The sequence below is a fragment of the Pristiophorus japonicus genome, chromosome 14, assembly GCF_044704955.1.
Source record: "Pristiophorus japonicus isolate sPriJap1 chromosome 14, sPriJap1.hap1, whole genome shotgun sequence".
Lineage (NCBI taxonomy): Eukaryota > Metazoa > Chordata > Chondrichthyes > Pristiophoridae > Pristiophorus > Pristiophorus japonicus.
In genome coordinates this window covers 120,801,880-120,827,411 of record NC_091990.1, presented here as the reverse complement: position 1 = coordinate 120,827,411, position 25,532 = coordinate 120,801,880, and the positions used below count along the sequence as shown (strand labels likewise).

Here is a 25,532-nt window from a genome sequence, read left to right as displayed (position 1 = left end):
TCTAGGCTGAGACTCAAATGCAGTACTGAGTGAGTGCTGCACTGTCGGAGGTACCATCTATCAGATGAGACGTTAACCCGAGGCCCCGTCTGTTTCCTCAAGCCACTACTTCAATGAAGAGCAAGAAAGTTATCCCTGGTATCCTCAATCAACATCAGGAAAAACACAGATTATTTGGTCATTATCACATTGCTATTTGTGGAACCTTACTGTGCAAGTTGACTTCCATGTTTCCGACATTATGAAAGTGACTACACTTCAGAAGTACTTCATTGGCTGTAAAGTGCATTGGGACGTCCTGAGGTTGTGAAAGATGCTATATAAATGCAAGTATTTAAAAAAAAAAGGCTGCAGCTGCTGGGGAACAATTGGAACTTTATAGACTGAGTTCAATAGATTTCTGATAGGTAAGGGTATCGATGGATAAGGAGCCAAGGAGGAGGTACAGCAAATGGTATACTGTATGGGCCTAGTTGCCTACAGTGGAAGGAGCCATAAGCTCGGCGCTGAGCAGCACTCTTCGGAGAGATGGTGAGAGATCCGAGTCATGGAGAGGGGGGGGGGGTGAGAGATTTGAGGTAATGCTTCCCTCTCCCAGGTATTAGCTCCTGACTGAGGGCAGGCATTGGGATGGCCAGAGGTCTACTTCATGTTAGGAGGAGAGGTCAGGGTGGCCACAGCCATTGTGCGCATCTCGGGAGCCTACTATCAGCAAGGGCAGACATCGACGACGAGGTCCAACACCGCCTCCAGTGTGCCAGCGCAGCCTTCCTGAGGAAGAGAGCGTTTGAAGTCCAGGACCTCAAATCTGGCACCAAGCTTATGGTCTACAGTAATACCTGCCCTCCTATATGGCTCAGAGACACGGACCATATACAGTAGACACCTCAAAGCGCTGGAGAAATACCACCAACAATGCCTCTGCAAGATCCTGCAAATCCACTGGGAGGATAGACGCACCAACTCCAGTGTTCTCGCTCAGGCCAACATCCACAGCATCAAAGCACTGACCACACTTGACCAGTTCCGTTGGGCGGGCCACAGCGTCCACATGCCCAACACGAGACTCCCTAAGCAAGCGCTCTATTCGGAACTTCTACACGGCAAGCGAGCCCCAGGTGGGCAGAGGAAATGTTTCAAGGACAGCTTCAAAGCCTCCTTGATAAAGTGCAACATCCCCACTGGTACGTGGGAATCCCTGGCCAAGACCGCCCAAAGTAGAGGAAGTGCATCCGGGAGGGCGTGGAGTACTTCGAGTCTCGTCGCCGAGAGCATGCAGAAACCAAAGGCAGACAGCGGAAGGAGCGTGCAGAAAACCAGACTACCCACCCACCCTTTCCTTCAACCACTATCTGCTCCACCTGTGACAGAGAATTCCCATATTGGACTGTACTGTCGCCTGAGAACTCACATTTAGAGTGGAAGCAAGTCTTCCTCGATTTCAAGGGACTGCCTATGATGATGATGACAGTAAATGGAGTTGAGATACAGATCAGCCATGATCTAATTGAACGGCAGAGCATCTTGAGGGGCTAACCGGCCTCCTCTATGCCCCTAGAATTAGGAAATTCTTTTTGACAATGTCTACTCCTCTAGTTCCAGAGATTCATAGAATTTATGTTTTCTGATATTATGAGGAAAAGGTGCGTATTGTGAAAGCTGAGAATTATTTCAGTATTCAAAGGATTTTGCAAACGGCATTCTCCTTTCATCTGAACAATTATAATGCCAGTACTATTGTGCTTGATTGATTGGCCAGATAGTGGCAGGCATTTGTGAATGTCTCCTTCATGCAATAGTATAGTGTGAGCATTACACAGTCACAAGATAAATGTATAAATTCCACACTGTACTCTTGTAGAATCAGACTGTGCTGTTAGCTGATACAGACTTAGAATGGGATCAATAGACCATATCCTGTGGCAGCTATAGAATATGGAATGAATGAATCACTACGTTACATATTACAATACAATTTCTGCGAAGTTCCCGAAGGAACGTTATAGAAAAAGTGCTACCTTTAATTTTTTCATGCAACCAACGATGACACCTGTCACCAAGGGAAACCGTATTGACATTTTTTGCTGTCAGTTGCATGGCAGTATTTTCAGGACCCATATTTATACTGACAATATCATCGTGAAAGCTATCGTCAGGCCATTCCAGTCTAAAATTGGTTGCATAAACCGTCCTGATATTTATACTCCGATGTGGCCGACACCATTCTCACAGCTTGCTCCAATAAAATAACGAAACATTCATTATTAAAAAATATTAAAAAGCTCTATTAAAAGTCCATTTTCATTTTATAAAAGTTGTATGAAGTTACAGTGCTGGAGATGTAAGGGTTTAACATTCTTGTTGCAGATTGATGATCCCTCTTACTACTCCTACACAACAGCAACAACTTGCATTTATATAGCGCCTTTAACATAGGCAAATGCCGCAAAGCGCTTCACAGGAGTGTTATCAAACAAAATGTAACACCGAGCCACATAAGGCAATATTAGATATAAAAACAGAAAATGCTGGAAATCCCAACGGGTCAGGCAGCATCTGTGGCGAGAAAAGTAGAGTTAACGTTTTGGGTCACCGACCCTTCGTCCACTTATATATTGTATAAGGCAATATTAGGGCAGATGACCCTAAGCTTGGTCAAAGAGATAGGTTTTAAGGAGCGTCTTAAAGCTGGAGAGGAAGATAGAGAGGCAGGGAGGTTTAAGGAGGGATTTCTGGAGCTTAGGGCCGAGGCAGCTGAAGGCACAGCCACCAATAATGGAGCACTTAAATTTGGGGGATGCTCAAGATGGCAGAATTGGAGGAGCAGTCAGGAGTTCCTTCAAGACAATGCCTTCAACTAGCTTTTTTAAACAGTATTTTCTGAATGTCCACTGTCAGCCTCCTCATTATACTCATTAAGCCTTTTCATAGGTCATTCATGAAACACTTCTGGCCTTTCGACGGATCCTACTATAACAATATTGACTTTCTCAGGAATCTTCAGTCTCATTTCGAGTTACTTCTGATGTGGGTTATTTGTAAAACAACAGAAACTGAGAGATTCTTCACACCGACTAATTTTGCATTATAATCACAAGTTTCCTTCCGAACGCCACATCGGTTTAATCTGTTCAGTGCCAGTTTCGTTTCTGCTAAATTGCAGTGTCAGCTGTGGCTCAGTAGGTAGCACACTCGCCTCTGAATCAGAAGGTTGTGGGTTGAAGTCCCACTCCAGGGACTTGAGCACATAGATCTAGGCTGACACTCCCAGTTTAGTGCTGGCGAAGAGTTGCACTGTTGGAGGTGCTGTCTTTCGGATGAGACATTAAACCGAGACCCCGTTTGTTCTCTCAGGTGGCCGTAAAAGATCCCATTGCACTATTTCGAAGAAGAGCAGGGGAGTTATCCCTGGTGTCCTGGCCAATAGTTATCCCTCTATCAACATAACAAAAACAGATTATCTGGTCATCAGCACATTTCTGTTTGTGGGAGCTTGCTGTGCGCAAGTTGGCTGCTGCGTTTCCCACATTACCACAGTGACTACAATTCAAAAAGTATTTCATTGGCTGTAAAGCGCTTTGAGATGTCTGGTGGTCATGAAATACGCTATATAAATGCAAGTCTTTCTTTCTTTTAAATTGGTTTGACAAGAATTGAAGACCACTGTAATAGAGTAAAGGCTGCAAAACTGCAGCAGATGCAAACAGCTCACACTCGCATCCTAAGGAATACCATCAATTCATGACTTAATCAAAAAAACATCGAGGGCTGGATGCTCTGCCGCTATTGCACCCGAAATTGGGCAGGATTTAAAAACAATTCAGTCACAGGATGTGGGCGGTGCTGGCAAAGCCGGCATTTATTGTCCATCCCTAATTTTCCTTGAGAAGGTGGTGGTGAGCCGTCTTCTTGAACCGCTGCAGTCCGTGTGGTGAAGATGCTCCCACAGTGCTGAAGGGAGGGAGTTCCAGGATTTTGACCCGGTGACGATGATTAAACAGCGATATATTTCCAAGTCAGGATGGTGTGTGACTTGGAGGGGAATGTGGAGGTGGTGGTGTTCCCATGCGCCTGCTGCCCTCGTCCTTCTAGGTGGTACAGGTCGCGGGTTTGGGAGGCGCTGCTGAAGAAGCCTTGGCGAGTTGCTGCAGTGCATCTTGTAGATGGTACACACTGCAGCCACGGTGCGCCGATGGTGGAGGGAACGGCAGGAAAGGGGCAAACTTTGACAATGAGGCTGACTGCCACCTCACCGCCTCAACCTGAATTTCCCTCCCACCCCATCCATTAGCCGGCCCTTCCCCAACCACCACATGGAGGTGCTGGCAAGTGAGCAGGTTCTCGACCCACTTCCCTCCAGTCCGCACTTGGCTCGGCTGCTCCCCGGGACCCCTGGGTAAAGTCTGGCGGTAGTCTCTGGGATAGCAGTGGGAATCTCCCTGATGGAATGACAGGACGTTGTAGCAATCTACGCTCCCTCCATTTTGTCACAATCCATTACCCGCTAAAGACCTCAGCTGAGGTCTCGGGGGGGGGAGGGGACAGTGATGGGGGGGATGCTCCATCCCTTTAACCTGGCTTCCACCTCTTCTAATGCTGCAGCACCACTCTGACAGTGCTTAGGGCTACTCACAGGATCAAAGAGTGCCGTCTCCATGACCCAAGGAATGCATCATGGTAGGGTCATGATAGGGTTGGTGTTGTGCGTACGCTCCACCCTGACCCTTTAGCAGCTTAGCCCATGGACTTTACACTAAATATATGACATCAAAGTGCATTTGAATCCAAAAACAAAAGGGCTTCGAGTAGGTAACTAAAAAATGGCTGAAGGCTTTTCAGAGAATGGAAGATACTTATCTTTGAGCATTACAATGGTTTCTTGGGATAGATTGCTTCATAACATATACCAGTGTCCCAGTTGCCTTATAACATTACTTTCCAATTGCAATATAATTCTCCTATAGTGCTCTCCTGTGAACCACACGGCAGTATTATGCTGTACTCATGGTAAGAGTGTTGCGCAGTGTTCAATCAATGTAATTATGCCAGGGATTTAAAAAGTATGAGATCGAGTGCACGAAAAGCTTAGAGTGCTGGGGCTCTTGATAATATTTGTGACATCACAAGCCCCCGTCAATTTAAATGACATCCACATTACTTACAAACAGCCACAATTCTACATTGTGTGATACCGAGAAACTATAATGTTACAACAAGTCTTCAGAGAAACTTACAGCACAGAAGGAGGCTATTCGGCCCATCGTGCCTGTGCTGGTTCTTTGAACGAGCTCTCTGATTAATCCCACTCCCCTGCTCTTTCCCCCATGCACTGCAAATGTTTCCTCTTCAAGTATATTTCCAATTCCCTTCTGAAAGTGGAATCTGCCTCCACTACCCTATCAGGCAGTGCATTCCAGATGTTAACACCACGCTGAATTAAAAAAATAGATTCTCCTCATCTTCCCCAAAGATTTTAGAGACAAACCTCGGGCTTGACATTGCAGCATCCCAACTCTATGGGCTAAAGATTCGGTGGCTTAGCACCACCATTAGCATCCGAGAGGGTCGCTAACGGGCCATTAGGCTCTTACCGACCGAGCGCCGCGCTGGCAGCGCTGCCCGCCACCTTCAGTGGAGGTTTAACGATGGCGCTAGGAGTTAGTGCGACGCACTCTAGAGCCATCCACTTGGGGACATCAGCGAGTGTGCCATGGTCGCGAACTTGAATGCTTTCGCCTGCCGTAGCGCCCGGCGCTAATTCCAACAGGGAAAGCAGGCATCACAGAGAAGCTGCCGGGGCGATATGTCCGCTGGTGGGTGGTTAAAATTAATTTATTTTCCATGACTGCATCTCTCTTAGATGCTGGACACCGTTGTTTAGCTGCCTTGCCTTCCAGTTTTCGGGTGATCCAGCTGACCTCCCCTTTAGGCGCTGGGATACCGGTTTCCTTCTGCCAGAATTTCAGCAGCGCTCCCGCGATAGTGCCCCAAGAATCTGGGTTGGCCTCCGGAAAGGGGTGTGGAACACTTCCCTTAGTGCTCCACTCTCCATTGGGGCGCTAATAGTGAATATCCTGGTTGGAGGCGGTAAACGTCACTCGGCACTAAAGTTAGCGACCAGGTGGTATCAACGCCTCAAACCGGGCTATTTTTAGCCCTATAACGCTACATAATGTGACATGCACTGTTTATGTCTCATTCAACAATGGAGACAATATATGAAACATCGTCTCCTAGGACACATGCAGATGAGATCGCCACAAATTCAATGGTGAAAATGCCTCTGCTAGCACAACTAGTGCTCGTTGATGCCTGCTGCTGACTTGCTAGTGTCAGATACAAAAAGTGGAAAGGTAGACTGGATCAATACAACACAGCAAGTGTCAGATGCAAAACCTGGAATGGATCAACACACTATAACCTGCAGTACAGTTTTCTAGATAGGATTATGGAGAGTGTCTAGTGCTTATATGTTATGGAGATGTGCAAACCAGTGGGTAGCACTCTCGCCTCTGATTCAGAAAATTTGTGGGTTGAAGTCCCACTCCAGGGACTTCAGCACAAAACTCTAGGCTGACACTCCCAGTGCAGTACTGAGGGAGTGCTGCACTGTCAAAGGTGCCGTCTTTTGGATGAGACGTTAAACGGAGGTCCCGTCTGCTCTCTCAGGTGCATGTAAAAGATCCCATGGCACTATTTCGAAGAAGAGCAGGGGAGTTATCCCTGATGTTCTGGCCAATATTTATCCCTCAATCAACATAACAAAAAAACAGATTATCTGGTTATTATCACATTGCTGTTTGTGGGAGCTTGCTGTGCGCAAATTGGCTGCCGCATTTCCCACATTACAACAGTTACTACATTCCAAAAAGTACTTCATTGGCTGTAAAGCACTTTGAGATGGTGGTCGTAAAAGGAGCTGTACAAATGCAAGTCTTTCTTTTTTAATATAAATAGCCATCTAAATTCGCAAGTATAATTGTTTTATTTTTGCACTTGCACCTGTCATCAAGGGATACTTCAGCCTCAGTGTGTTGCTATTGTTTGCTGCCTGCCACTTGCATCAGCAGTGTCAGGCATGCACCTGTTTGCACGACATACAGACTCCAAGTTCACTTAAGGTCAACGGCTAATTGATCTACGCCAGACTGACCCTCCTTTCCAAGCACAGGGCAGCTAAATGGAAAGAAGTTAAGCAACAACATAAGAACATAAGAAATAGGAGCAGGAGTAGGCCATTTGGCCCTTCGAGCCTGCTCCGCCATTCAATAAGATCATGAATGATCTGATTTTGGACTCAGCTCCACTTCCCTGCCCGCTCCCCATAACCCCTTACTCCCTTATCGTTCAAAAATCTGTCCATCTCCGCCTTAAATATATTCAATGATCCAGCCTCCACAGCTTTCTGGGGCAGAGAATTCCATAGATTTATGACCCTCAGAGAAGAAATTCCTCCTCATCTCAGTTCTAAATGGTCAATCCCTTATTCTTAAACTATGCCCCCTAGTTCTAGATTCCCCCACGAGTGGAAACATTCTCTCTGCATCTACCTTATCAAGCCCCCTCAGTATCTTATATGTTTCAATAAGATCACCTCTCATTCTTCTAAACTCCAAAGAGTACAGGCCCATATGACAACCCTTTCATCTCAGGAATCAACCTAGTGAAAAGATTACTGCACAAGATAAAAGTTCACAGGATTGGGGTAATATATTAGCATGGATAGAGGATTGGCTAACAAACAGAAAACTGAGAGTCGGGATAAATGGTTCGTTCTTGGGTTGGCAATCAGTAACTAGTGGGGTGCCGCAGGGATCAGTGCTGAGACCCCAACTATTTACAATCTATATTAACGACTTGGAAGAAGGGACTGAGTGTAACGTAGCCAAGTTTGCTGATGATACAAAGATGGGAGGAAAAGCAATGTGTGAGGAGGACACAAAAAATCTGCAAAAGGACATAGACAGGCTAAGTGAGTGGGCAAAAATTTGGCACATGGAGTATAATATTGGAAAGTGTGAGGTCATGTACTTTGGCAGAAAAAAAAATCAAACAGCAAGTCATTATTTAAATGGAGAAAAATTGCAAAGTGCCGCAGTACAGCGGGACTTAGGGGTACTTGTGCATAAAACACAAAAGGTTAGTATGCAGGTACAGCAAGTGATCAGGAAGGCCAATGGAAACTTGGCCTTCATTGCAAAGGGGATGGAGTATAAAAGCAGGGAAGTCTTGCTACAATTATACAGGGTATTGGTGAGGCCACACCTGGAATACTGCGTACAGTTTTGGTTTCCATATTTACGAAAGGATATACTTGCTTTGGAGTCAGTTCAGAGAAGTTTCACTAGGTTGATTCCGGAGATGAGGGGGTTGACTTATGAGGAAAGGTTGAGGAGGTTGGGACGCTACTCATTGGAATTCAGAAGAATGAAAGATGATTTTATCTAAACGTATAAGATTATGAGGGGTCTTGACAAGATGGATGCAGAAAGGATGTTTCCACTGATGGGGGAGTCTCGAACTAGGGGGCATAATCTTAGAATAAGGGGCCACCCATTTAAAACTGAGATGAGGAGTAATTTCTTCTCTCAGAGGGTTGTAAATCTGTGGAATTCACTACCTCAGAGAGCTGTGGAAGCCGGGACATTGAATAAATTTAAGACAGAGATCGACAGCTTCTTAACCGATAAGGGATTAAGAGGTTATGGGGAGTGGCAGTGAAGTGGACCTGAGTCCATGATCGGATCAGCCATGATCGTATCAAATGGTGGAGCAGGCTCGAGGGGCCTACTCCTGCTCCTATTTCTTATGTTCTTATGTTCTTTTGAACCTTCTCTGAACTGCCTCCAATGGAAGTATATCCCTCCTTAAATAAGGAGACCAAAACTGTACCATACTCCAGGTGTGGTCTCACCAATACCCTGTACAGTTGTAGCAGGACTTCCCTGCTTTTATATTCTATCCCCCTTGCAATAAAGGCCAACGTTCCATTTGCCTAATATAAAAACAGAAAATGCTGGAAATCTCAGTGGGTCAGGCACCAGCTGTGGAGAGGAAAACAGAGTTAATGTTTCAGGTCGATGACCCTTCGTCAGAACCCTTCGATTCCATTTGCCTTCTTGATTACTTGCTGTACCTGTATACTAACTTTTTGCGTTTCATGCACCAGGACCCCCAGGTCCCTCTATGCTGCAGCATTTTGTAATTTCTCTCCATTTAAATAATAATTTGCTTTTTTATTTTTCCTGCCAAAGTGGCTAACCTCACACTTTCCCACATTATACTTCATCTGTCAAATGTTTGCCCACTCACTTAGCCTATCTATAGCCCTTTGCAGATTCTTTGTGTCCTGCTCACAACTTGCTTTCCCACCCATCTTTGTATTATCAGCAAACTTGGCTATATTACACTCGGTCTCTTCATCCAAGTCATTAATATAAATTGTAACAACATTTCACAAAAAGCAGTAGGATCTCCTGCAGTGATCAGCGCAATGAAGCTCTAGGCCTGAGCCTACCATTTGAAAGTCGGGCAATCTAGTTGACTCTAATGGAGGTCATGTCCACGATGGGAGCGATATGCTGTACTTTTGGGGCTGACTCAAGGTAAAATCTCAGTGCTGATCAGCGATCAACCTTGAGATGTTGCTACACTGTGTTGCATGTAAACTCACCATATGGCACACTCACCAATCGAGACATCAGGGAGCTGAAAAGCAGCATCTCTAATTATATTTTCTGCATGGCTCATGTGAAAATGTTGTATTACACTGGTTATGCACCTTGCTGAATAAATTAAGTATTCAGGGATTACTGCTAAGAGTTTCTCTGAGTCTAACACTAATCTCATTTTTTTGTCGGCCTTACAAGTATAGATAATTCATGCGCTCTTCCTGTGAAAATTTGAGAAAAATATCGGCGTGTATGGAAAGGCAGTGACCAGTAATCCAGCTATTTAAACCTTCTGCAGTGATATCCCGTGTCCAAGCTCGTCCACACCAGTAAAAGAGATTATACTCAACAACAGCGCTCAAAGTGAAGGCTGCACCTTTTACTCAAACATAACTAATTTCCCATTAAATACTGTAAAGATTTTTCATCAAAGGCCACTGATTAAAATGGCCTTCAAAGACTACCTGAATCTAAATTTGAAATACATGTTTAACAGAATCCGGCTATGTGATGTGGAAGTATTTTGTGACAGACCAATCTGGCTGTTGAAAAAATTGTTATTTAGTTTATATGTGAATATATGAAATCAGCAGGAAGACAGAAAGGATAGTGCTTCACACTGACATAGAATTTTTACAGAATAAGTGAAGCTAATGCAATGAGATTTTGTTTCCATTTAGTCACCTGTCCGAATTTCTCCTAATGTGGCTTGGTGTCAGATTTTATTTGCTAACGCTCTTGTGAAGCGCTTTGGGATGTTTTACTATGTTAAAGGTGCTACATAAATGCAGGTTGTTGTTGTTTGGTATGGAATGCAATGTTCCACCATGGGTTAGATTTTGCCGGGACCCAACCGCACAGTGCGGGCAGGACCCTGGAGACGACGGGAATCCAGAAAGTTCGGGTTTTTTTATTCCACAGAGTGCATGAGACTTGAAGGGTGGGTTCCCCATCAGGAGGTCAGTCTGACTGTCAGGCTGGCTTCCAGTCGGGCGGGAATGCGGACAAGGAGGCCAGAGGACCAGGTAGATGCTGGGCCCTGGTTGAGGGGGGGGATTCCAAACCTGAGGGGGCGCTCCCATCGATCCCCAGGGGATACGATCCCTGTCCCTGGTGTGGGGGTGGTGGATGCGATCCCCGGGGGCAGGGGTCTGGTCCCGGAGCGGAGTCGTGGTCCTTGGAGGCTTGGGGTTTTCCAGTCCGATATCTGGGGGGAGGTGGGGGGAATTGGATACTGGACCCCGGGGAGGGGCTGGCTGATGGTGAGGTAACTTGGGGGGAGCACTGCTGCTCTGCCCGGCTGACAAGGATCGCTCCCCGAGGCTGGGGCAACCTCATTGCAGCCACGGGATACCCGGCCACTGCAGTAAAATCCACAAAGCAGATCAAAGTAGAGGCTTCAGGCCTCATTATCATATTTAAATTGCCAACCCGACTCCTGGCAGTGGGTAGGAAGCCCATCCCCCCCGTCATGCCTGAGTGAAAGGTGAAAGTGAGTGGGTTGGAGGTGGGTTTTATATTTGCACAACTTTTACTTACCCCCACACCTCTAGTGCACCCATTCTTACCTCTGAAAATTCCAGTCAATGAGAGGGTACTATCTATATAATTAAAAAACATTGGGGGGAAAATTTGGTACTGTAGCACCTCCTGTTAGCCCCAGCAGATGGCGGTAACAGGGCACTGATGCAGTCATGCTGGGGGCAGGGCAAATCGAACACCGCATGGTTACTCTACCCCCCCGCCCCCCCATTGCACTGCCGGTCGGAGGTACTGCCGGGGACTTCAACGCCAGGCAGATTGTGACGTCAGTGAGTGTGCAATGCTCACTGGATGTCCAATCTGTAAAATTGATTATCACCACTTACCTTAGTGCTTCAACCAGACAGCGACAGGGAGCCAGCTCCAACGATGTTATTTATCACTAATCATTTTCAGCATTAATCACTTCCAGCTGTCAGGGCAGACTAATTTCAGTGGTTTCTTGTCAGTTTCACCCACTTGAACAGTTTCTATGAGTAATTTCAAGCTTCTTTTGTATCAGCAGTCTTCTGGCAACTGCAAAGTAGCTACTTTTATACTATCAAATAGTTACATTTATTGTTCAAAGAGTCAATCTGTTACACTTGGCAACATTAATGGAGGCTGTACTGACATGCTACCTGACCCTCCAGGATTTAAGGCAGAAGAAGCGTAGGCAGCGAGAACAAGAAGACATGTGCACAGAGGGATGAGAAGGGACATCAGGGCTCACACCAGGAGGCCTTAGCCACAAGGGTATTCCGACAGCACTTCTCCTACCTTCAATTAAGCGAGGAGCAGTGTATTAGACGGCTTCACTTCACCAAGGTGGTGGTCACAGAATTTTGCCACCTCCTCCAAACAGACCTCCAGCCTCACCCAGTGTGGTACAGATGGTATGTAGCATTTGTTGAAGCCTTCACTCATCCTGACCATCGTGCAGCCCGGCACACCATTTGGATGCTGGACTGCGGCCTCAGCACCCCGCCACCATGGTAGCCCAGTGGAGGTCATCAGAGTTCCGAGAGAGTGTGCAGCAGCCCTCTCTTTTAACGGAAGGGAAGGGACACCAAAATACATCAACACTACTCAGAGAAGCTGTGTAGCATTGCCGATACTCCCCGAATAGCACCCCGCATACTGCCCCAACAGGAAGTGAAACAAAGTTCACTTCCTGTCAGGGGCGGTAACCTCAATTTCACAGCCGGGTCTGGGTTACCACCCCCAAACAGGGCGCTGGGGTAATTCGCCCCCTTGATGTAGGACTCCATTCATTTTATTGAGCAATGAGGACAAATTTAGCGTGCAGTCTAAAGCATTAACGCCTAAATCTAATTCTAAAACTTTTCTAATGATACCACCCATTCCTGGGCTCTAATGAATTCCTAGCCCCTTGGGTCTAGTAGCATCTGTAGTGTCACACCTTTCAAAGTCATCACTGCTGATAATATGACTTCAAAGGCGTCACACCTTAGGGTGTCGCACACCTTCAAAGGATCACAGGGCCATCAGGATTTAGAAGAATGTCTTGCAATTCTATAGCACCTTTCACAACCTCAGGATGTCCCAAAGCGCTTTACAGCCAGTGAAATACTTTTGAAGTGCAGTCATTGTTGTAATGCAAGAAACATTTCATTTGCTCAAATAACCACGTACTCCAATCAAATGTCCAATTAATTGAATGTGAATAAATGAAAAGAAGCAATAGGAACCAGTGAGGAGCTAGTCATCAGGAAAGAACTGTTTTCAAGACTATAATTCATGAACCAAGAATTTAAGAAACACAAAACTAACCAATCAAGTCACTCAAATAATTCCTTCAGCTGCCATTTTGCTTCTCAGCTCAGTTCAATGTATACAGTTATAAATAACATTCAAAACATAACACACGTTAAAAAGTTTATATCATTCCAGAAAAATCACTTAACTTACTGTTACAAATTCAGCACTGCCGTAGAAAACTTTCTAAGTTCAGTGTCGTCAGTCGCGTGTGATAGCAATCTGACTAGCAATCACTTTTCACCGAGCCCGATTTCTGGTGTACTTGCCCGAGTTGCGCTGCTTCATTACGTGAGTAGATGCACAAGGAAAAAATCTTCGGAGTTTCCCTGATGCTTAACCTCTACTCTGCAGCCGTGCAGCGTGGCCTGTCGCCTCGGGGGGTGGAACCTGCAGACTGCATTGAAAAAATGTGCCTGGATTTCTGCGCATGCGCGGTGGAAAAAATTGACGTTCCTGATGTCTCTGAAATGGCCGCGCATGCACAGTAGCGCTCCGAGTTGGAAATCGGCCATTTTTAAAGAGCAGCTTGTGTGTGTGTGCCAGAAAGAGTGCTGTGTTTAGAAAAATCCCAGCTGAATATAGAAGCAGTGCTGTGTGTGTCTCAGACCATTGAAAAAGTGTTGTGTGAGTCAGAGAGCAGCTACAGCAATAGAAGATTTAATGCGGACCAAGGACAAAGAATTTCTTGCTGGAAGAAGTGGAGACACTAGTTACTGTGATTGAGAACAGATGGCAGGAGCTGGATACCAGCAGAGATCACATAAAAGTGCTACCAAAAGAAATGAAGAAACGCTGGAACCAAGTTGCAGAAGATTACTGCGCAGTGGTGAATACCACGAGATCTGGAAGCCAGTGTAAAAAGAAATGGCAGGACCTTGGTCAAGTAGTTAGCGTAAGTAATATTTTTATTTATTCATACAATTGTAAATGTGACCTGCTGTATATGTCCCACTCAGCAGAAAGACACTCTCTCTAAAAAGTTGCATTTTCATCTTTGCAGAGGAAATTGGCACACAAGAACATAATAAGAACTGAAGAATTCGGAACAGGAGTAGGCCATCTAGCCTCTCGAGCCTGCTCCGCCATTCAATAAGATCATGGCTGATCTGGCCATGGACTCAGCTCCACTTACCCGCCCTCTCCCCGTAACCCTTAATTCCCTTATTGGTTAAAAATCTATCTATCTGTGACTTGAATACATTCAATGAGCTAGCCTCAACTGCTTGCTTGGGCAGAGAATTGCACAGATTCACTACCCTCTGGGAGAAGAAATTCCTTCTCAACTCGGTTTTAAATTGGCTCCCCCCGTATTTTGAGGCTGTGCCCCCTAGTTCTCGTTTCCCCTACCAGTGGAAACAACCTCTCTGTCTCTATCCCGTCTATCCCTTTCATGATTTTAAATGTTTCTATAAGATCACCCCTCATCCTTCTGAAGTCCAACGAGTAAAGACCCAGTCTACTCAATCTATCATCATAAGGTAACCCCCTCATCTCCGGAATCAGCCTAGTGAATCGTCTCTGTACCCCCTCCAAAGCCAGTATACCCTTCCTTAAGTAAGGTGACCAAAACTGCACGCAGTACCCTATACAGTTGCAGGAGGACCTCCCGCTTTTGTACTCCATCCCTCTCGCAAGGAAGGCCAACATTCCATTCGCCTTCCTGATTACCTGCTGCACCTGCAAACTAACTTTTTGGGATTCATGCACAAGGACCTCCAGGTCCCTCTGCACCTCAGCATGTTGTAATTTCTCCCCATTCAAATAATATTTCCTTTTACTGTTTTTTTCCCCAAGGTGGATGACCTCACACTTTCTGACATTGTATTCCATCTGCCAAACCTTAGCCCATTCGCTTAACCTATCCAAATCTCTTTGCAGCCTCTCTGTGTCCTCGATACAACCCGCTTTCCCACTAATCTTAGTGTCATCTGCAAATTTTGTTACACTACACTCTGTCCCCTCTTCCAGGTCATCGATGTATATTGTAAACAGTTGTGGTCCCAGCACCGATCCCTGTGGCACACCACTAACCACCGATTTCCAACCCGAAAAGGACCCATTTATCCTGACTCTCTGCTTTCTGATCGCTAGCCAATTCTCTATCCATGCTAATACATTTCCTCTGACTCCGCGTACCTCTATCTTCTGCAGTAACCTTTTGTACAGCACCTTATCGAATGCCTTTTGAAATCTAAATACACCACATCCATCGGTACACCTCTATCCACCATGCTCGTTATATCCTCAAAGAATTCTATTAAATTAGTTAAACATGATTTCCCCTTCATGAATCCATGCTGCGTCTGCTTGATTGCACTATTCCTATCTAGATGTCCTGCTATTTCTTCCTTAATGATAGTTTCAAGCATTTTCCCCACTACAGATGTTAAACTAACTGGCCTATAGTTACCTGCCTTTTGTCTGCCCCCTTTTTTAAACAGAGGCGTTACATTTGCTGCTTTCCAATCCGCTGGTACCTCCCCAGAGTCCAGAGAATTTTGGTAGATTATAACGAATACATCTGCTATAACTTCTGCCATCTCTTTTAATTCCCTGGGATGCATTTCATCAGGACCAGGGGACTTGTCTACCTTGAGTCCCATTAGCCTGTCCAGCACTACCCCCCGAGTGATAATGATTGTCGCAAGGTCCTCCCTTCCCACATTCCTGTGACCAGCAATTTTTGGCATGGTTTTTGTGTCTTCCACTGTGAAGACCGAAGCAAAATAATTGTTTCAGGTCTCAGCCATTTCCACATTTCCCATTATTAAATCCCCCTTCTCATCTTCTAAGGGACCAACATTTACTTTAGTCACTCTTTTCCGTTTTATATATCTGTAAAAGCTTTTACTATCTGTTTTTATGTTTTGTGCAAGTTTACCTTCGTAATTGATCTGTCCTTTCTTTATTGCTTTTTTAGTCATTCTTTGCTGTTGTTTAAAATTTTCCCAATCCTCTAGTTTCCCACTAACCTTGGCCACCTTATACGCATTGGTCTTTGATTTGATACTCCCCTTTATTTCCTTGGTTATCCACGGCTGGTTATCCCTTCTCTTACCGCCCTTCTTTTTCACTGGAATATATTTTTGTTGCGCACTATGAAAGAGCTCCTTAAAAGTTCTCCACTGTTCCTCAATTGTGCCACCGTTTAGTCTGTGTTTCCAGCCTACTATAGCCAACTCTGCCCTCATCCCACTGTAGTCCCCTTTGTTTAAGCATAGTACGCTCGTTTCTGACACAACTTCCTCACCCTCAATCTGTATTACAAATTCAACCATACTGTGATCACTCATTCCGAGAGGATCTTTTACGAGGAGATCGTTTATTTTTCCTGTCTCATTACACAGGACCAGATCTAAGATAGCTTGCTTCCTTGTAGGTTCTGTTACATACTGTTCTAAGAAACAATCCCGTATGCATTCTATGAATTCCTCCTTCAGGCTACCCCGTGCGATTTGAGTTGACCTATCGATATGTAGGTTAAAATTCCCCATGACTACTGCCATTCCTTTTTCACATGCCTCCATTATTCCCTTGATTATTGCCCGCCCCACCGTGAAGTTATTATTTGGGGGCCTATAAACTACGCCCACCAGTGACTTTTTCCCCTTACTATCTCTAATCTCCACCCACAATGATTCAACATTTTGTTCAATAGAGCCAATATCGTCTCTCACAACTGCCCTGATATCATCCTTTATTAACAGAGCTACCCCACCTCCTTTCCCTTCTTGTCTATCTTTCCGAATCGTTAGATACTCCTGTATGTTTAATTCCCAGTTTTGGCCACCCTGCAACTACGTTTCTGTAATGGCCACCAAATCATACCCATTTGTAATGATTTGTGCCGTCAACTCATTTACTTTATTTCGAATGCTGCGGGTATTTAGGTAGAGTGTTTTAATCCTAGTTTTTAAACCATGATTTTTAGTTTTGACCCCTCCTGCAGCCGCTTTATATTCACTGGCCCTTTTTGTTTTTTGCCTTGGGTTTCTCTGCCCTCCACTTTTACTCATCTCCTTTCTGTCTTTTGCTTTTGTCTCCTTTTTGTTTCTCTCTGTCTCCCTGCATTTGTTCCAACAAAAGGAAAGAACTCAAACAGGAGGAGGCCCGGCAAATCTGCACCCGCTGACACCCTTGGAAGAAAGGGTCGCTGCTTTGATGGGTCTTGCCTGGAGAAAAGCGATGAATACTGCACAAGCTGGACCCACATTCGATGGAGAGGGTAAGTCCTGTAAATTCATCGTGGCCCTTCAAATCAACCTGCTGCCTGGCCTACAATGTGTGAGCCTACTCATGCCACCCATCCTGCCCCCTTCTCTGCTGCTAACCAGTTGACTGTTCTGTTATATTTTGCAGAACTTGAGGCCAATCCTGAAGATGTAGAAGAAGATTCAGATGTGGATGAGCTGAAGAGGAGAACATTTTCCAATCCAACGCTCCAGACCAACATGGGGGGGAGGGGGAGTGGGAGGGGATGGAGATAGATGAAGGCCACGCTGTTCTACTGAATCTTGAGGAGGTGGCGGTCATGGAGTTGACAGCCCCTTCATGCAACTTCAGTACCCCATTCCTGCTTTCTCGCCATACCCCTTGATCCCCCTAGTAGTAAGGACTACATCTAACTCCTTTTTGAATATATTTAGTGAATTGGCCTCAACAGCTTTCTGTGGTAGAGAATTCCACAGGTTCACCACTCTCTGGGTGAAGAGGTTTCTCCCCATCTCGGTCCTAAATGGTTTACCCCTTATCCTTAGACTGTGACCCCTGGTTCTGGACTTCCCCAACATTGGGAACATTCTTCCTGCATCTAACCTGTCTAAACCCGTCAGAATTTTAAACGTTTCTATGAGATCCCCTCTTATTCTTCTGAACTCCAGTGAATACAAGCCCAGTTGATCCAGTCTTTCTTCATATGTCAGTCACGCCATCCCGGGAATCAGTCTGGTGAACCTTCGCTGCACTCCCTCAATAGCAAGAATGTCCTTCCTCAAGTTAGGAGATCAAAACTGTACACAATACTCCAGGTGTGGCCTCACCAACGCCCTGTACAACTGTAGTAACACCTCCCTGCCCCTGTACTCAAATCCCCTCGCTATGAAGGCCAACATGCCATTTGCTTTTTTAACCGCCTGCTGTACCTGCATGCCAACCTTCAATGACTGGTGTACCATGACACCCAGGTCTCGTTGCACCTCCCCTTTTCCTAATCTGTCACCATTCAGATAATAGTCTGTCTCTCTGTTTTTACAACCAAAGTGGATAACCTCACATTTATCCACATTATACTTCACCTGCCATGCATTTACCCACTCACCTAACCTATCCAAGTCACTCTGCAGCCTCATAGCATCCTCCTCGCAGCTCAGACTGCCATCCAACTTGGTGTCATCCGCAAATTTGGAGATACTACATTTAATCCCCTCGTCTAAATCATTAATGTACAATGTAAACAGCTGGGGCCCCAGCACAGAACCTTGCGGTACCCCACTAGTCACTGCCTGCCATTCTGAAAAGTCCCCATTTACTCCTACTCTTTGCTTCCTGTCTGACAACCAGTTCTCAATCCACGTCAGCACACTACCCCCAATCCCATGTGCTTTAACTTTGCACATTAATCTCTTGTGTGGGACCTTCGAAAGCCTTCTGAAAGTCCAAATACACCACATCAACTAGTTCTCCCTTGTCCACTCTACTGGAAACATCCTCAAAAAATTCTAGAAGATTTGACAAGCATGATTTCCCTTTCACAAATCCATGCTGACTTGGACCTATCATGTCACCTCTTTCCAAATGTGCTGCTATGACATCCTTAATAATTGATTCCGTCTTTTACCCACTACCGATGTCAGGCTGACCAGTCTATAATTTCGTTTTATCTCTCCTCCTTTTTTAAAAAGTGGGGTTACATTGGCTACCCTCCACTCCATAGGAACTGATCCAGAGTCTATGGAATGTTGGAAAATGACTGTCAATGCATCCGCTATTTCCAAGGCCACCTCCTTAAGTACTCTGGGATGCAGACCATCAGGCCCTGGGGATCTATCGGCCTTCAATCCCATTAATTTCCCCAACACAATTTCCCGACTAATAAAGATTTCCCTCAGTTCCTCCTTCTTACTAGACCCTCTGACCCCTTTTATATCCGGAAGGTTGTTTGTGTCCTCCTTAGTGAATACCAAACCAAAGTACTTGTTCAATTGGTCTGCCATTTCTTTGTTCCCAGTTATGACTTCCCCTGATTCGGACTGCAGGGGACCTATGTTTGTCTTTACTAACTTTTTTCTCTTTACATATCTATGGAAGCTTTTGCAGTCCATTTCAATGTTCCCTGCAAGCTTCCTCTCCTACTCTATTTTCCCTGCCCTAATCAAACCCTTTGTCCTCCTCTGCTGAGTTCTAAATTGCTCCAGTCCCCGGGTTCGCTGCTATTTCTGGCCAATTTGTATGCCACTTCCTTGGCTTTAATACTATCCCTGATTTATCCTTGATAGCCACGGTTAAGCCACCTTCCCTTTTTTATTTTTATGCTAGACAGGGATGTACAATTGTTGTAGTTCATCCATGCGATCTCTAAATGTCTGCCATTGCCCATCCACTGTCAACCCCTTAAGTATCATTCGCCAATCTATCCTAGCCAATTCACGCCTCATATCTTCAAAGTTACCCTTCTTTAAGTTCTGGACCATGGTCTCTGAATTAACTGTTTCATTCTCCATCCTAATGTAGAATTCCACCATATTATGGTCACTCTTCCCCAAGGGGCCTCGCACAACGAGATTGCTAATTAATCCTCTCTCATTACACAACACCCAGTTTAAGGTGGCCTCTCCCCTAGTTGGTTCCTCGACATATTGATCTAGAAAACCATCCCTTATGCACTCCAGGAAATCCTCCTCCACCGTGTTGTTTCCAGTTTGGTTAGCCCAATCTATGTGCATATTAAAGTCACCCATGATAACTGCTGCACCTTTATTGCATGCACCCCTAATTTCCTGTTTGATGCCCTCCCCAACATCACTACCACTGTTTGGAGGTCTGTACACAACTCCCACTAACATTTTCTGCCCTTTGGTATTCCGTAGCTCCACCCATACCGATTCCACATCATCCAAGCTAATGTCTTTCCTTACAATTGCATTAATTTCCTCTTTAACCAGCAATGCCACCCCGCCTCCTTTTCCTTTCTGTCTATCCTTCCTAATTGTTGAATACCCTTGGATGTTGAGTTCCCAGCCTTGGTCACCCTGGAGCCATGTCTCCGTGATGCCAACCACATCGTATCCGTTAACTGCTATCTGCAGTTAATTCGTCCACCTTATTCTGAATAGTCCTCGCATTGAGGCACTGAGCCTTCAGGCTTGCCTTTTTAACACACTGGCCAAAGTTGCCTAAATGGCCAGAACTGGCGTAGGTGGCTGATAATGCCCCCTTTTGAGCAAAAATAATTGTACCTAAAAAAACGTAACTAAGTGAGTTACGCTGGTGCAAATTCATTGGGGAAACTGGGGATTTTTAAGTTAGGCCAGAAAAAGCAGCCTACTCCAAAAAAAACAGAGCAAATACTGGGGAAAATTGAGCCCATAGGCCCTGACTCATGCTGTTCTCTGATAGCGGGGCCCGGGGCGTAACAATTAAATCTCTTTGTGATAAAAACTACAGATCTCCATCCGTGTCTTTTGCAGGTGCATTTTTTCTATCTCTCTGACAGCAGAGTGAGTTAAACTAGGTGAGGCATAGCTTGGTTTGAAATCATTCAGCTGCTTTACTCCACTGTGAGGCAAACATACAGAGTGAAACTTAGGATAAGATTCGCTTCAATCAATCACTGCAACTTGGCTTCACCCAACGCTGTAGAAAGAAATAAAGAATATGTGACGCAACCCTACATCAGTGGGTCGTCCCACTCAACTTAAACAAAGTTACCTCTGTCCAAATTCAACTGAGTGGGATTGGCACTAACAAGCATTCTTTTGTCATGGATAATTTCAGATGTGGATCAAGCTACAGGCAGGAGGGATACTTGGAGGCGAAGGCAAAGCAAATCCTTAGAACTCACTCAGTCAATGCTGTACGGGATGGGTATGGGAGGGCCTACACCCACAGATGGTTGCTGTTCGGTAAGTGCTATTGGTCAAGGACAACCAGCTCAGATAGGCTAAGATGCAGATAGTCTAGATGAAGGAATTGACAAAGGATGATTCACAGAGAAGTCAGAGGATGAGGCAATAGTGGTGGAACATAATGCACCTGAGTGGAGACACTAGTTATTGAGGTTTCAGACGATGATCTCATGGGTCCTGCCATCTAAACAAAAAATGATTTCAAAATATCGGAACTATATGAAAGCACTGCAAAGACTCATTGGAGATGTATAGCAGATGTTAGGGATGCTGGCAGAGTCCAATGTCATCCTCTGCGGCACTATCAAAGTGAGGTTCTCCACTCTGCTGAGCATCCCAGAGCATGTGGAAAATTCATCAACCTTCGCACACGTTCCACTGAACACAGCGGGCCTCCTGACTTAACTGTACATATTGACACCCCACGCACCACTTTAAACATTCACTCTCTCCACACCGGCGCACCGTGGCTGCAGTGTGTACTATCTACAAGAGGCACTGCAGCAACTCGGCAAGGCTTCTTCGACAGTACCTCCCAAACCCGTGACCTCTACCGCCATCACCTCCAAATTCCCCTCCAAATCACACACCATTCTGACTTGGAAGTATATCGCCGTTCCTTCATCGTCACTGGGTCTAAATCCTGGAACTCCCTCCCTAACAGCACTGTGGGAGCACCTTCACCACGGAGGTGTGTGGGGGACCTGACCCATCCACCTCCATGGCACGAACCTGGTATTGCAGTACTTCCAGGAACGGTGCAGTGGCTCTAGGCCTTTTGGCTAAGAGCATTGGCGCAGAGTGATCCTTGGCATGTGCAAGGTGACCTCTGGCGTTTGTGATTTGACAAAGAATTGGAACGATTGGCTACAAATTTAAAAAAAAATAAATAAATAAATAAAGACTGCTTCTCGGCCTTTTGGCTAAGATCATGCGTAACTGACCTGACAGGGGAGTAGCCACCATGACCTCCGGGTGGTTCTCCCTGGATCAGGAAGGTATATGCTTGCTTTTTTGGAAACAGGAGGTGGGTGGGGTGGCTTGACCCATCCACCTCCACGGAGGTGTGTGGGGGACCTGACCCATCCACCTCCATGGCACGAACCTGGTATTGCAGTACTTCCAGGAACGGTGCAGTGGCTCTAGGCCTTTTGGCTAAGAGCATTGGCGCAGAGTGATCCTTGGCGTGTGCAAGGTGACCTCTGGCATTTGTGATTTGACAAAGAATTGGAACGATTGGCTACGAATTTAAAAAAATAAAAAAAATAAATAAAGACTGCAGCGGTTCAAAAAGGGGGCTCACCACCACCTTCTCAAGGACAATTAGGGATGGGCAATAAATGCTGGCCTTGCCAGCGATGCCCATATCCCCTGAATTAATTTTAAAAGATATTAAGAAATGTCCTTCTCAGGCTAAGTACCCTAGTGGCTGGGTATCTGTTGGAGGGTCTAGATTTCCTGCAGTGCTGCTGTAACTTCCCAGGTTGCCTGATGTTCCTCATCTTTCTTCTCCAACGAATAAATCATGAAGATGGGAATCCTTGTGAGGAAATCCATTTGGAACCTTCTCCTTCCTTTTAGGGAAATTCCCTAGTCTCAAGGGAAATTTCCCAAATAAATTTTTGCCGAAAGACCAATCTAAAGTACACTAATAAACCTTTATCTAACAGCACAACGAAACACAGAAACCCATCTTCACGATCCTGGCATTAGCTTTCCTCAGCTGCTACTCTAAGTTACTCTTGTTTTATAATATTATCAATTAGATCAATGGATCTTAGGAGAAAAGTATTGAAATTTAGGGCTTAAATTTTTATTTAAAAAAAAATTCATACATGGGATCTGGGCGTCGTTGGCAAGGCCAGCATTTATTGCCCGTCCCTAATTGCCTTGAGAAGGTAGTAGTGCGACACCTTCTTGAATACAACAGAGTGGCTTGCCAGGCCATTTCAGAGGGCAGTTAAGAGTCAACCACATTGCTGTGGGTCTGGAGTCACATATAGGCCCAGACCAGGGAAGTACGGCAGATTTCCTTCCCTAAAGGACATTAGTGAACTGGTTGGGTTTTTATAACAATCTGGTAGTTTTGTGGTATTATGGATAATAGCATTTTATTCCAGATTTATTTAATTAACTGAATTTAAATTCCCCAGCTGTCATGGTGGGATTTGAACTCACATCGCTGGATCATCAGTCCAGGCCTCTGGATGTTATCCCATCATTGGAATGGCTCCATCTTAGCTGAGACAGGCCTTACTTACTGCAGAATTTAGGGTGGAACGTAACGCAGGTTTAAAATGGCCTTCTCCTCTTTGAGTCTCAATTACCCCAACCTCACCCCCAATAGATCTGCCAGCCTTACGCATCAGCGAACCATGAGAATTTTGTTGCCAATCAATTGCAGCCTAAGCATCTTGGGATTGAATGGCTCAATTGTGCACGGCTAATTACACTGTTTCTCTGGGCTTTCTGGGGATCTGGGGGTCCCTGTATATGAAACATAAAAAGTTAGTATGCAGGTACAGCAAGTAATTAGGAAGGCAAATGGAATATTGGCCTTTATTGCAAGGGGAATGGAGTATAAAAGTAGGAAAGTCCTGCGACAACTGTACAGGGTATTAGTGAGGCCACACCTGGAGTACTGCATACAGTTTTAGTCTTCTTATTTTGGGCGGGATATACTTGCATTGGAGGCAATTCAGAGAAGGTTCACGAGGTTGATTCCTGACATGAAGGGGTTGTCTTATGAAGAAAGGTTGAGCAGATTGGGCCTATACTCATTGGAGTTTAGAAGAAGGAGAGATGATCTTATTGAAATGTATAAGCTTTTGAGGAGGCTTGACAGGGTGGATGCAGAGAGGATGTTTCCTCTTGTGGGGGAATCTAGAACTAGGGCATAGTTTCAGAATAAGAGGTCGCCCATTTAAAACGGAAATGAGGAGGAATTTCTTCTCTCAGAGGGTCGTGAATCTTTGGAATTTTCTGCCCCAGAGAGCTGTGAAGGCTAGGTCATTGCATATATTTAAGGTGGAGATGGACAGATTTCTGAATGATAAGAGAGTCAAGGGTTATGGGGAGCGGGCAGGGAAGTGGAGTTGAGGTCAAGATCAGATCAACCATGATCTTATTGAATGGCAGAGCAGATTCGAGGGGCCAAATTACCTACTCCTGCTCCTATTTCTTATGTTCTTATGTTCTTCTGTTACGGTGGGCGATCGGGAGAACCCCCACGGAAATTAACACCATTTAAGTTTTGTAAAGTGATAGGAAAATAGTATTCTAAGTATTATAGCTGTGAGACCTGTATCTTTCCATATTTCCACTTTGAATCGATCACGTGATCTATTGCTTCACTAAATTTATTGTTATCTCATAGGCATCCCTCGAAATCGAGGAAGACTAGCTTCCACTCTACTAGTGAGTTCTCAGGTAACTACAGTCCAATGCGGGAATTACAGTCTCTGTCACAGGTGGAGCAGAAAGTGGTTGAAAGAAAGGGTGGGTGGAGAGTCTCGTTTGCCGCACACTCCTTCCGCTGTCCGCGCTTGGTTTCTGCATGCTCTCGACGATGAGACTCGATGTGCTCAGTGCTCTCCCGGATGTTCTTCTTCCACTTAGGGCGGTCTTTGGACAGGGATTCCCAGGTGCCGGTGGGGATGTTGCACTTTATCAAGTAGGCTTTGAGGGTGTCCTTGAAACATTTCCTCTGCCCACCTCGGCTCGCTTGCCATGTAGGAGTTCCGAGTAGAGTGATGTTTAGGGAGTCTCATGTCAGGCATGCGGACGATGTGGCCCGTCCAACAGAGCTGGTCGAGTGTGGTCAGTGCTTCGATGCTGGGGATGTTTGCTTGAGCGAGAACACTGGTGTTGGTGCATCTATCCTCCCAGGGGATTTCCAGAATCTTGCGGAGGCAGCGCTGGTGGTATTTCTTCAGTGCTTTGAGGTATCTACTGTATATAGTCCACGTCTCTGAGCCATATAGGAGGGTGGGTATCACTACTGCCCTGTAGACCATAAGCTTGGTGTGAGAGTTGAGATCCTGGTTTTCAAATACTCTCTTCCTCAGGCGACCGAAGGCTGCACTGGCACACTGGAGGCAGTGTTGAATATCGTCATCGATGTCTGCCTTTGCTGATAGTAAGCTCCCGAGGTATGGAAAATGGTCCACCTTGTCCAAGGCCGTGCCATGAATTTTGATGACTGGGGGGCAGTGCTGTGTGGCGGGGTCAGGTTGGTGGAGGTTGTCTTACGGATGTTTAGTGTAAGGCCCATGGTTTCGTACACCTCTGTAAAAATGTTGACGATGGCTTGGAGTTCGGCTCTGAATGTGCGTAGATGCAAGCGTCGTCCGCATACTGTAGTTCGATGACAGAGGATGGGACGACCTTGGATCTGGAGGCCTGGAGGCGGCCTAGGTTAAATAGATTCCTATTG

General features: G+C 45.5%; 1 protein-coding gene, 1 long non-coding RNA gene and 1 pseudogene across 7 annotated transcripts in view; 2 read left to right on the top strand and 1 right to left on the bottom strand.

Annotated features, from left to right (window-relative positions):
- LOC139280076 (uncharacterized) overlaps nt 1–13,351 on the bottom strand; it is a 161,031-nt gene extending 147,680 nt beyond the window's left edge. For all 6 annotated transcript variants that reach the window (XR_011596612.1, XR_011596613.1, XR_011596614.1 and 3 more), the window contains exon 1: nt 13,125–13,351. The gene's annotated coding sequence lies outside the window, so the exon portion shown is untranslated. The remainder of the gene's footprint in view (nt 1–13,124) is intronic.
- Nucleotides 13,352–13,505: 154 nt separating this feature from the next.
- LOC139279479 (uncharacterized) lies at nt 13,506–20,628 on the top strand. The gene is made up of 3 exons (XR_011596483.1): nt 13,506–13,866; nt 17,061–17,199; nt 17,334–20,628. It is a non-coding gene; the product is annotated as an uncharacterized lncRNA (long non-coding RNA).
- Nucleotides 20,629–22,000: 1,372 nt separating this feature from the next.
- Nucleotides 22,001–22,239, top strand: LOC139280364 (U2 spliceosomal RNA; annotated as a pseudogene).
- Nucleotides 22,240–25,532: the final 3,293 nt, after the last annotated feature.